Raw genomic sequence first — 10870 nt, forward strand, 5'->3', positions numbered from 1 at the left:
TTGTTTACCACCGTGAACAGATTCTTTTTTAACGATATTACTTCAATTGCAGAAGACTAACGGAGATATAAATACTATTTCCTCACGGTTGACTCTTGTGCGAAAGTCTAGCTTAACACCTGTGCAGCAGAGGTAATACTGCCTGATGCGGAAGCAGGAAATAGCCCAATTATTAAAGCTAGTGTAGTTAAAGCTTCTATAAGGATGAAAATTGCATTTAAACTTCCAGACGATCAAGCTGTGAAATGGTATTGCGCATTGCGAATGAATGACGGAAGAAGAAGGAAGGCTGTCCAGATTGGTCCGTGCCAGGCGTTTGCATGCGCGAGGGCTCAAAGAAGGGCCGGGGTCCACGAAAATATGGAAGAAAACTGAAAAGCATGCATTATTTGCTGAAGGAGAGTGACACCCGTCGGCGTCATTGGGTGTTTGGCGTAGGTCGTCAATTATGCAGGGTTCTTCATGGATATGCAGAGGAAGGCTGTTGTCTTTTTCCAAAATCTGGCTGACTGTGTACTGGGACAATAACTTTGCAACATCATTTGGCTACCCTCCTTTGAACTTAGCACAATCGTATCTGCAATATGTTCGTATTCCTTCGGTTCACTTTACGAAAATATTGATCTTTGAGGTTGGTATAGGGCACTTCATCTCTCATTTTTCAGAATTGACGTTTCTGTCGCGCACACTACATGATTTTTTCCTTCTCGAAAGTTTTTTTTTTTTTGCTCGAAAGTGCTTTTGAAATTCAGTAATACATTTTGCACTTCTCTGGGTGGTTTAGACAATGTTCGGAAAAAGTATTATAGCCCACGATATTATTCCATCAAACAAGGTGTTTTATATGTGCGATGGAATACTTGAAACTGTAAAAGTGGAATAACCTAGAGATAATCTTCTTGCTGCCTTCCTACCGGCCTATTACCGAAGGCTGCAATTCTAAGGAAATTAATTAGCACAGAAGCGAGACCTTTGCAGGAGCTTGGGAAAGAAGTAAGAGCTCCAAGATAATAGCATCCTGTGATCCTAATATCAAAATCAAATAATTAGGCAGTAGAAAACACAAAGCTTCCCTACGGCCATTCTTTAAATTCGCGAATATGTGCGCCAGCTGTCTTCCAGCACTTCGAATATTTTTTATAGGACGGCCGACGCATGTATAAGAAGATCACTATGAAGGCACGCAATATTAGCTATCTCGCTTCATTCTTGTCAAGGCAGTGCAATTAAGGGGACAAAGGGAGGGAGGCTGACTGAACAGGAAACTAAGGACTTTTTGACTACCTGGGCGGAACTTCACTCGAGCTAATTTCATTAACATTTTACTTCTTCCGCTCATCGCCGAGAGTTCTGAAAGCCTCGCCGCCTAGAGAAGATGTACGCGTACTCGCCGCCCCATAATGGAGCGGAATGAGTCAAGAGAAAGTAGGCGTCGTCTTGGGCACAGATCTTGCGCAGGAACAGAAAATTCTGGATCGATACGCACTGAAGGTCCGAGGTAGCACATTATAGGAGTGCGCATAGGTGGCGCTAGCCGCGAATTTTAAATAGAGTCACATTGAATGGGTGTCGCTTACGTTCCTCAGAGATTGAAGTCCTTTCGTTTTAGCCCGCATCCAGTAAATGAGCGGGAGGGCAGGCTCGGTCTCATCAGGCTACGCTTGTTGTATAAGGAGGCTATGCCGTCAGCAGTCACTTTTATTTCAGAGCACCGCCCGAACAGCGTCTCTTGCCGCTTTCTGTGCTTTACGTGCCGCTGTGCTCAGCGGCTTCTTCTTCATGCTTCCCAATGTTCTCAGCATCGTTCACTGGCTTTGATGCCTAATGCACTGCAGAATCGATTATCTAGTTTTTCTGTCTTAGTGGTGTTTTCGGTTGCCTTCGCAGACATTTTACTTTTTTGCGCCGGCGCCTAAAGCTGCCTTCGCAGTCATAGTTGAACATTTTTTTCCTCCTGCGTCAAACGTGAATAGCGTCCCCGGTCTATAAGTGGTTTCCTATTCCCTGACTCTTATCTACGGCAACAACAACTCGGCTGGCGATTATTTGGATGCGTAGATGAAACGGAAAAGGAAGTCGATTGGGACGATAATCCTGATATATTCCCATCCGTTTTGTGTTGGTGAGGAGGGGTAACACAACTCTGCTTTCACGCAGCAATTGCGTGATACTTACCAAGATAAGTTACCAGCAGTTACAACGCAGAGCTCGTGTTTTGTAGCAATCGTCAAAACAAAAAAATATACTACGACATGGCTTAGTGTTAGGTAGATAACGGCTAGTGACAGTTATGTAGAGTAGTTGTCGTGCTTGGCAACGGGAGGGCTTTTCTCACTTTTTACCTTGCCATAGCCCATGTAACTCTCGATGTCTATTGATTTCCTTCCCTTAACCAGTCATCGTCCCCAATAGTTCCCTAAGAAACATTGTTTCTAAGCGAAATGTTAAGCAGACTGGCTTGGTTCGTTTGCAAAGAGTTTTCAGCCCCGACAAGTTACGAACACCAGGAAGCTCGTTCTGTCATTACCGATTGGTTTGATCTACCACAGTAGATGTCGCGTTCTCCTGACGATCCCACGCAGCCGGTGAGAGCTGTTTGCGTTCAGCGGGGATCCTTGGCGGTGTGACACTTCAAAGTTTTCACTTTCACCGCAGGTAAACAAATGGGAACTTTAGGAGGCAACGAATTGTTTCTGTCTCTATTTAGCGGCACAGACGAAGGACAGATGTGTTCGGAAAACGCAATCGATGTGGTCTAGCCTTTTTTCGTCTGGCCTGTTGCCTGTGAGCGCTGGCATCTCAGAAGCCAAGATGAGAGGACACACAAGAGTGCTCTCTTTTCACAGTATGACACACATTACATCGGCCCACTATTGCAAACTATTGGTACACCCTCGCCTGCAGCGCCTCCTTTTTCCTTTTTATAGTTCCTCCCTCACTCTTTGCCGGCAGCGTTGTTCAGACATCCACCGGCAGTGAGAAATTTGCTGGCCTTTATTTTCCTCGAAATGAGTTTTTAAAATTTCGCTACTTTACGACCCAGGCTGCCGATTGTCACGTATAGACGGAATTGTGCTCTTCGCAGCCTGATTATATACTCTGGCACCGGAACTGAAACTTCTCCGCGGCAGCCAAGAAAAATTAAAGACTACCCGAGCCGAAGAAGTAGGCAGACTTCCATTCGTAAATGTTTATCAATCCGCGTTACGGGCTAGGTCTGCCATAGTGAGGGCTATTGTAGATGTCGAGGAAAAACTTATCTTTGAGAAATATCTCGGCCACGCCTACTCAAAAATATGTGTCAGCGTGTCCCAAGTTAAGATCACAACATTTACGCAAGCACTGTAATATTCCAACGCATGTATTTTCGATAGTAGCTACTAAGAACTAAGGAATAACAAAGTTTAGCCCACCTGCAACGACCTTCTTCTTTCTTGTCAAGGTGGCCGCATATTGGCTAAAGAATGGCGAAATTCTTCGGTCACGATGTTCATCTGTGCTGTCGGGGCGGAGACTACATTTAATCGTTATTGGGAAGGTCTACAGGAGCCGCCCGTCTACGGTCCCTTCTCCAAGGTGGCCAGAAAAATTGAAATGAGAAAGCAAATAGAGCTTAAGATGGTGGGCGCTAAAAAAAACTCAGAGAACTGCTTCTAGGCGCTCACATCAATATCCCTACGCCACGCCGGAAGTAGGGGTTCAAGCCCAGCTCAAAAAATTGAAGAGGTCTCCTAGGCGTTGTGTTGTGCTTGATGATCATCTGATTACTGGGCGCAGATACGATATCGATGGCCAAGACTGTTGAACTGGAAGCGTAATCCTTTATCTACATGGTGACATGCAAATGAGAGGGCTGAAATGAGGTATAAAAATTCTCTGCACTGTTATTTTTTGAGGGCCACTAGAATGAAACGTATCGACTGAAAGAATCTTATGCAAGTGAATGATAGAGATACAATTGTGTAGAATGAAATGCTAACCATTTCGCACTAGTTTGCTTTCTATTCATTTAAGTGCACGCAGGTTTCAAGCACAAAAAAAAGGTCGTTAAAGCGCTAGTAAACTAGTTTGAGGGGCTAATGAAGTTCCTTTTAAAGAACATAGGCATTATATAGAGACTGCAATTTTCTTGAACCATACTCAAGCAGGGAATTGCGAAAAGAACTAATTTCCACTTTTCTGTGTTTTTTTTTTCATGTGAACAATAGGCCTATATTTTTTAAACATGTGCACCGTGACAATTGTTTGTGTTCACGTATTTTGAACAATTCTAAAGTGTTCATTATAGCTAAGCATTTTTCCGGGCGACACGGCGAGATGAACAATGATAAATGCTGGCACTCTGCGCGAAATAACTGTGATGAGAGTTCTTGTCATCTTCCTACTACCCAAGACGTCAAACAAAAGTGCTGCCTCCGGCGTATTTCGTGTGGTTGGTAAAGTTATAAGGGTTATTTTAACGATCAGTCTACCATGGGTATTTGGGAGTAGAAGATTGTTACACCGTTTAGAACAGCTGATGTGGAAGTGGCAACGTGCTAGAAGTTTCTGGTTGTAAGCTTACTAGATGATCACTGATTTACATTTTTGAATACTCCTTATCAGGTTGATAGCCTAGTCTGAAAATCGGTGCTCTATAGCGCACAGGAATATTTATGAAAAATAAAGATCGGCTTGGCTTATGGCTTATTAAGGTTTAACGTCCCAAAGGGACGCGGGCTATGAGAGACGCCGTAGTGGAGGGCTCGGGAAATTTCGACCACCTGGGGTTCTTTAATGTGCACTGACATCACACAGTACACGGTCATCAAATTTCGCCTCCATCGAAATTCGGCTGCCGCGTCCAGGATCACACCTGCGCCTTTTGGGCAAGCAGCCGAGCGCCGTAACCACCGAGCCACCGTGGCGGGGCAAAAAAAATATAGATCGAAGAAAGCAAAAAGCTCTGCTCATGCACCATTAAGAACGCAACGGGGACAACTTCATTTATTTCCGCGAAACCATGTTCATTAGATGTCGGAAGCCACCCCAGTAATTATGTCCGTGGTACTGCAACCTGCAAGAAAGAATGATGAGCTTAATTACTTAGTGACGTCATAATCCCCAAGAGAACTCATTAATCGTTCATTTACTCACAGAAAAAGGAGATTCACCCTTGTGTACTCCGAGTTCTGTGAGCACGCCGCTGTGTTTTTGCAAATGTCTGGCATGAAAAACGAGCTTGTTCCTGAAGGTAAAATTTGTAGCAGACTTTTGGTCGGATATCGCCACTTGTATTTTACACAATGTTATGGCGTAGAAACCTTAAAATGGTTATTTTCTCGCACGCAAAAAGACCCCAGCATGTCAGAATACAGATGCAATGCCACAAATATAGGCCTCGTATAACTGGCGTAGGTTTGGCCCAGAAACAAGAAATTAAGAGAATATTACATGTTCAAAATATGATTCGGAGGTTTTCACAGTCACAGCACGCTATTAGACCGGTTAGCTGTAAGCAATGAATGTGAGACTAAAAACAAAAATTGTTTTCCAACAAACTCCTGAGAAGAAAATATATCTAGCAGCAAGTTCGGTGAGAGCCAGAGGACAAACCATAATTTTCTTTCCACGGAAAGTGCAATAGAAAATGCCCTTTTTCCTATTTGACACAGTGTTTTTTTTTTCACAGGAGGAGTTCTGTTTTCTACTTGCATGATAATTCCTTCGGTGGTGCCATTGAGAAGGTTAAACTTTGTGCTGGCTATTTATCACGGAAAAGAAACACCCCTGGTATAACAGCTCTTGAATTTCTCCTCAGAATTTCTGACGATGCATTTTCACTGTTTTTCAGCACCTATTCCGCAGCATATCGTTGAATAGATTCAAGTCTTCAGGGGCAGTGTTTTCCCCCCGTTTTTGTTTGCGACAGGCAATGAGCCGTGTCACGCGAGGAAGCCGTGTCGGTAACGATAAATACGTGTATCCACTCATTTGTACGATCGTTTCAAGGAGTACTGCGTACAGTTGAGACGCTTCGCAGCCGGTACGTGTCTTGACTTGGCTCTGCGTCACAGTGTCGTTATTATGGAGTCACACACGAATAACGCATGACAACCCACCAAGCGGACGTTCTCTCAGAGGGCTTTGTGGAAGACAACGCCTGAGACGAAAGCGCCATCTTGCTCACGCAAAAGTTTCCTTTTATTGCGAAAGCAATACTACTTGCACTTTCACGCCTTTGCCGTGCCGCGGCCGGTGACCACCATCGTGACGCGGCGGTGACCACCATTCACCTTCATTTGACCTTGATTGCATCAGATTGGATTACATTGGATTAGATTAGATTGGATTGGACTGCATTGGACTGGATTGGATTAGATTGGATTAGATTAGATTGGAATGGACTGCATTGGACTGGATTGGATTGGATTACATTACATTAGATTAGATTACATTGGATTGGATTGAATAGGAGTGGATTTGATTGGAGTGGATTGGTTGGATTGGATTGAATTGGAATGGAATGGAATGGATTGGATTGGATTGGATTGTATAACCGATGCATCACCACAAGTCTAACCACAAGCACCACCACCAGCTACACTACTAGCTGTACCATGGCGTAGGTACGGATAATGCTTTCGCAATTACCGGGCTTAACCGAGCTAAGCCACAGCGAATTTTTTCCAAAAGCTATTGATCGAGCCGGTACGCACTGCATAAGTCAGATAGGAATGGCTGGAGAATGTCTGTTGCTACTTCGCGGTTGTTGAATTTGAAATTGCCAAACATTGGTGTGAGCCCCGCCGCGGTGACTGAGCGGTTACGGTGCTCGACTGCTGGCCCGAAAGACGCGGGTTCGATCCCGGCCGTGGCGGCCGAATTTCGATGGAGGCGAAATTCTAGAGGCCCGTGTACTGTGCGATGTCAGTGCACGTTAAAGAACCCCAGGTGGTCGAAATTTCCGGAGCCCTTCACTACGGCGTCCCTCATAGCCTAAGTTGCTTTGGGACGTTAAATCCCAATAAACCAAACCAAACATTGGTGTACTTAGGCCATGTGTGATAGGCGTTAGTTCATTCCAACTCGTGTTGCCTATCCCATATCTCTTGTATTTTTCTGCACACGCGACAGTAAAAAACATAACCCTTGTATTCTCGCAACTCCTGTTTCCACATGGAGAGGTTCATACATGATATTGCCACGTATCATTCTAGTGTCCGTTCGTTCGCACTCAAGGCCGCAGGAAAAGGGTGTTATCATTTTTTTTTGTGACGCGAGAAGCGACCGGACTAATCTCGATTGATCACAGCCATGAAGAGCTGCATCTACGTTTTTCTAGATTACTGTAGATGATATTGACCTGTTATCTCGAAGTTTCCTTGCTGGCTTTAAATTCAGCGATGCCGTGGGCGGCGGGCGTTCGTAGTTCGACAACTGACGAGCACGTTTGTTGCTTACGCCGCCGAGTGATTCAGTTCTTTTGCGGGCGCAAGTCAGCCCAAATAAAGAGCTTCGTTTGCAAGCATTGTTGACGTCTTCCTGACCGCTGGACTGCCGTCACTATAACGTGACAATATAATACTTTTGTTGCCATTTATGTCTCAACTTATTTCAAATCAAATGAAAAAGTCCGCATTATATCGCATTATTAACGAACGGCGAAGAGACGAAAGTGACGTGATGGGCGTACCAGAGATGTAACGGCATAGTGCCTCTTTTACAAGGCTGCGTATTTCCCTATATGCTTTGAAGAGTACCATGCCACTATTCTCGATATTGTGTTTTTCCTTTTACTTGTGGCTAACAACTTGCCAGAGAAAGGTATGGTTTACTTGGGCAGCCAATGTTAGATAAATGCATGGCTCCTGCAGAGGATCCGAATAAACCACAATAATTGGTCGACAGAAAGAAAATTTCAAGCTACAAAACATAGCTAGGAGTGAGAGAAAGAGAAAGAACATTACTACTACGAAGCTTTAAGCGTCGAAGATATCCTGCGCCAGGGTCGCAAAGAACAGCTGACCCACTAGTTGGTTCGAAGGTAGCCAGGCACACCACGTTGAGGGATACGGGTAGAGTTGGCTGCGTTGCAACTTAATTCCCACCAGATATGAAGTGTCATAAGCTGTTTGAATGTTGGGGCTTGAATAGGGTGTGAAAGGTAAGTATTAAAACAGAACTCTCTTCAAGGGCTACTGTGGAAAACAAAAAAAGTACAATTAATTCAGTCTACACCACAGTATTACTTTACCAGAGAAAATTATACGGCAGTGCAAAAGAAAGCTGCGCAGTTACTGCAGAGACGAGTGCGCATCCTCATATGCTGCAAATTATGAGTGCTCACGTAGTGAGGGACCCAGAAATGCGCTCTAAGATCCCATGGACAGTACGGCGACGACAATAGGAAGCAGGAAGGCGTCATCCCCTTACAGCAAACTTTTAATAATGGGGCAAATTATTACAAGAACCTGCATGACAACATCAGGTCATGAAAAGGCTAGCTAATCAACATGGGTGATGTTTCAAAAACCAAGGAGTTCAGTTCACCCGGAGAACAAATGGGTCACGGTCGCCAGCCACAAACTGGTCTATGACAATTGCAAGAGGTGATCTCAGCAGCTGCATGACAGTAGCATAGCCGCATAAGAAATGACATCAATTCGAAAGAAAAACAATTAAGTGAATGACTATCGAGGTTGGCACTTACCATAGAAATAGGAATGGTATACTGAAATACATTTTGGAAAAAACCATGAGACTACCGGACGGGTACAAGAAGTGACCTGTCTACTCGTTTTATTATAGAAGCGTTTTAAAAATGCTGAACGTTCCCTCCTAGCTGATCTCTTTCACCGTTTAGGTGATTTGTTTAGGGGCTGAAACGCTCCTGCAGTTTATTGGAAAGATGCCACTAAACGTAAAATTGAAGGAGGAAGAAGGCTGGAAAAAGAAGAAACACGCGCTGGTTTAATATGTCCTTTGACAAAAAGTCAAATGGAATAATCACGAAGGTGACGTTTTTTATGCCATGTGTGACTCTCGGCTGGTGGCTTCATTCATTTGCTGGCCATGCTTGTTTCTGCACGTATATATCGCGGAAGTAGAGGAGGAGACAGGGAGAAAGGGGAAGCGAGTAGGTTAAGCAGAAAAGGGCTCTGGCTCCGAGTCAAGCCCAGAGGGCTTAAAATTGTGTCTAGTGTCCTGCTATGAATTCTACTCTTACATTTCATTTGCGCAGAACATTTTAATACTTGAATAGTGCGCAGTAAGAGTAAAAACGAACAAAATACAAATAGAAACGGAACTGAACTGTAGAACTGGCGCAAGCGCCCAACGTTCGATGCTCTACCAAGGTGAAAACAACAAGAGAAAGCATGTGATGTAACACACGACCTTAGGACTCAAAAATTCGAACTGTTGGATTATCCAAAGAATTAAAGATGTGAACCAACACTGACTGAAAGAATTTATTATTAAAGGATTTTGGTGCGCATGACCTCCCGGCCACATACGTACTGGTGAAAGGCAGCCAGCCAGTAAGAAGAAAACAAGCAGATTTACTTCAAGGCAAGAAGAGTCGAACGGGAAATTCTGTCTGATTACTAGCAGAACATTGAAAATATCACTTTTAGTACAAAATGATCTCTTAAAAAAAACAGGCAGCCAGAAAAAGGTACGCAGTCTGCTCAAGAATTTTTTTTTCAGAACTACGCTGAGGCAATGCTTTTGATAAATTCAGTTCCTGATCTAATCATTTTCTCCTTGTATTCCTGGTAACCGCTGCGTCTGACGTCAGGGTTAGTAGAAAGAAAGCAGTATCATACGCGAGTTTTCGAGCCACAGGCGAGTAACCAGTAGACAAAAATAAAATAATACGCTGGAAGTAGAATTTCAACAAAACGTTTAATTAAATCAGGCGTGTTTCTTTCAGAGCACGCCGTCAAAAAGAGGCGGCTTGACAGCGTGTGGGCGTACTAATATTACTTGAAACAAATGCAGCGCCAAACGCACTCGTTAAGTCGCTAAGCAAATTCGGGAACGCCACAAAAGTTGGATGTGGTTTCCCAATAAGAATAGGAGGATACCACAACCCTGTTTTTTTGTTCAACGTTGATTTGGGCCTAGAGGTGGATTTTCAGTATGCGGTCCGCTGACGTAAACACCGCACGAAAACATGTCTGCGTCAAACAGCGAAAGTGCGAGTGGGAAAGGACAAACATAAGGCCAAGATATCTTATATGGTGCGTAGACGAGCCGTCTGTCCTTTCAGGGCGGCTATCACAGAACTGAGAAGAAAGTACGAGAAGCGACGGTGTGACAGGAAACACGCGGACGTCGTAAATAAAGCTGTGATCCGCTTTCCGGTCGCCGAGCAAATCCGATTGGCCCCGCCGATCTCCGAGAGCGGAGCGCTGGCCGGTCCCTTTAAGACAGGGACAGGTCAGCGGCACCGCAAAACTCTGCTGCTTATACAAGTTGGGCACAACTTGTGAAGAATTGCAAATTCGGAATAAAATACACTGCCATTTGAACGTGTCGTTTCGAGGGGCTTGCGATTGTTGTGGACCTAAATCTAGTGTTATTAACCTTGCGTGCTCCTCTAAGGATACTGTAGTTTTATTGTACAATAGGAGCTTTTTTTGTCCACGTGTCATTTTCATTTGAATTGTTCTTCAGAGTTTTATTTCATTATCTTGCTGCCTTCTCGAGTGTACATTTCAGTGCACTAGCAGTACCGAGAGTGGCGTGTGTAGCAAGCCGGATAAGGTGCAGAAGCTTCTTTCAGGCTATCTGCACTAGCGCTTACATTCCGGTCACAACGCGCAGGCAAGACTGATAAGCCAAACGGTATTCCGCGCGCTGTTTTACGCTTTCCCTGGGCATA

Source organism: Amblyomma mixtum, chromosome 5 (assembly GCF_055824585.1).
Source record: "Amblyomma mixtum isolate Tamu chromosome 5, ASM5582458v1, whole genome shotgun sequence".
NCBI classification, from domain to species: Eukaryota; Metazoa; Arthropoda; class Arachnida; order Ixodida; family Ixodidae; genus Amblyomma; species Amblyomma mixtum.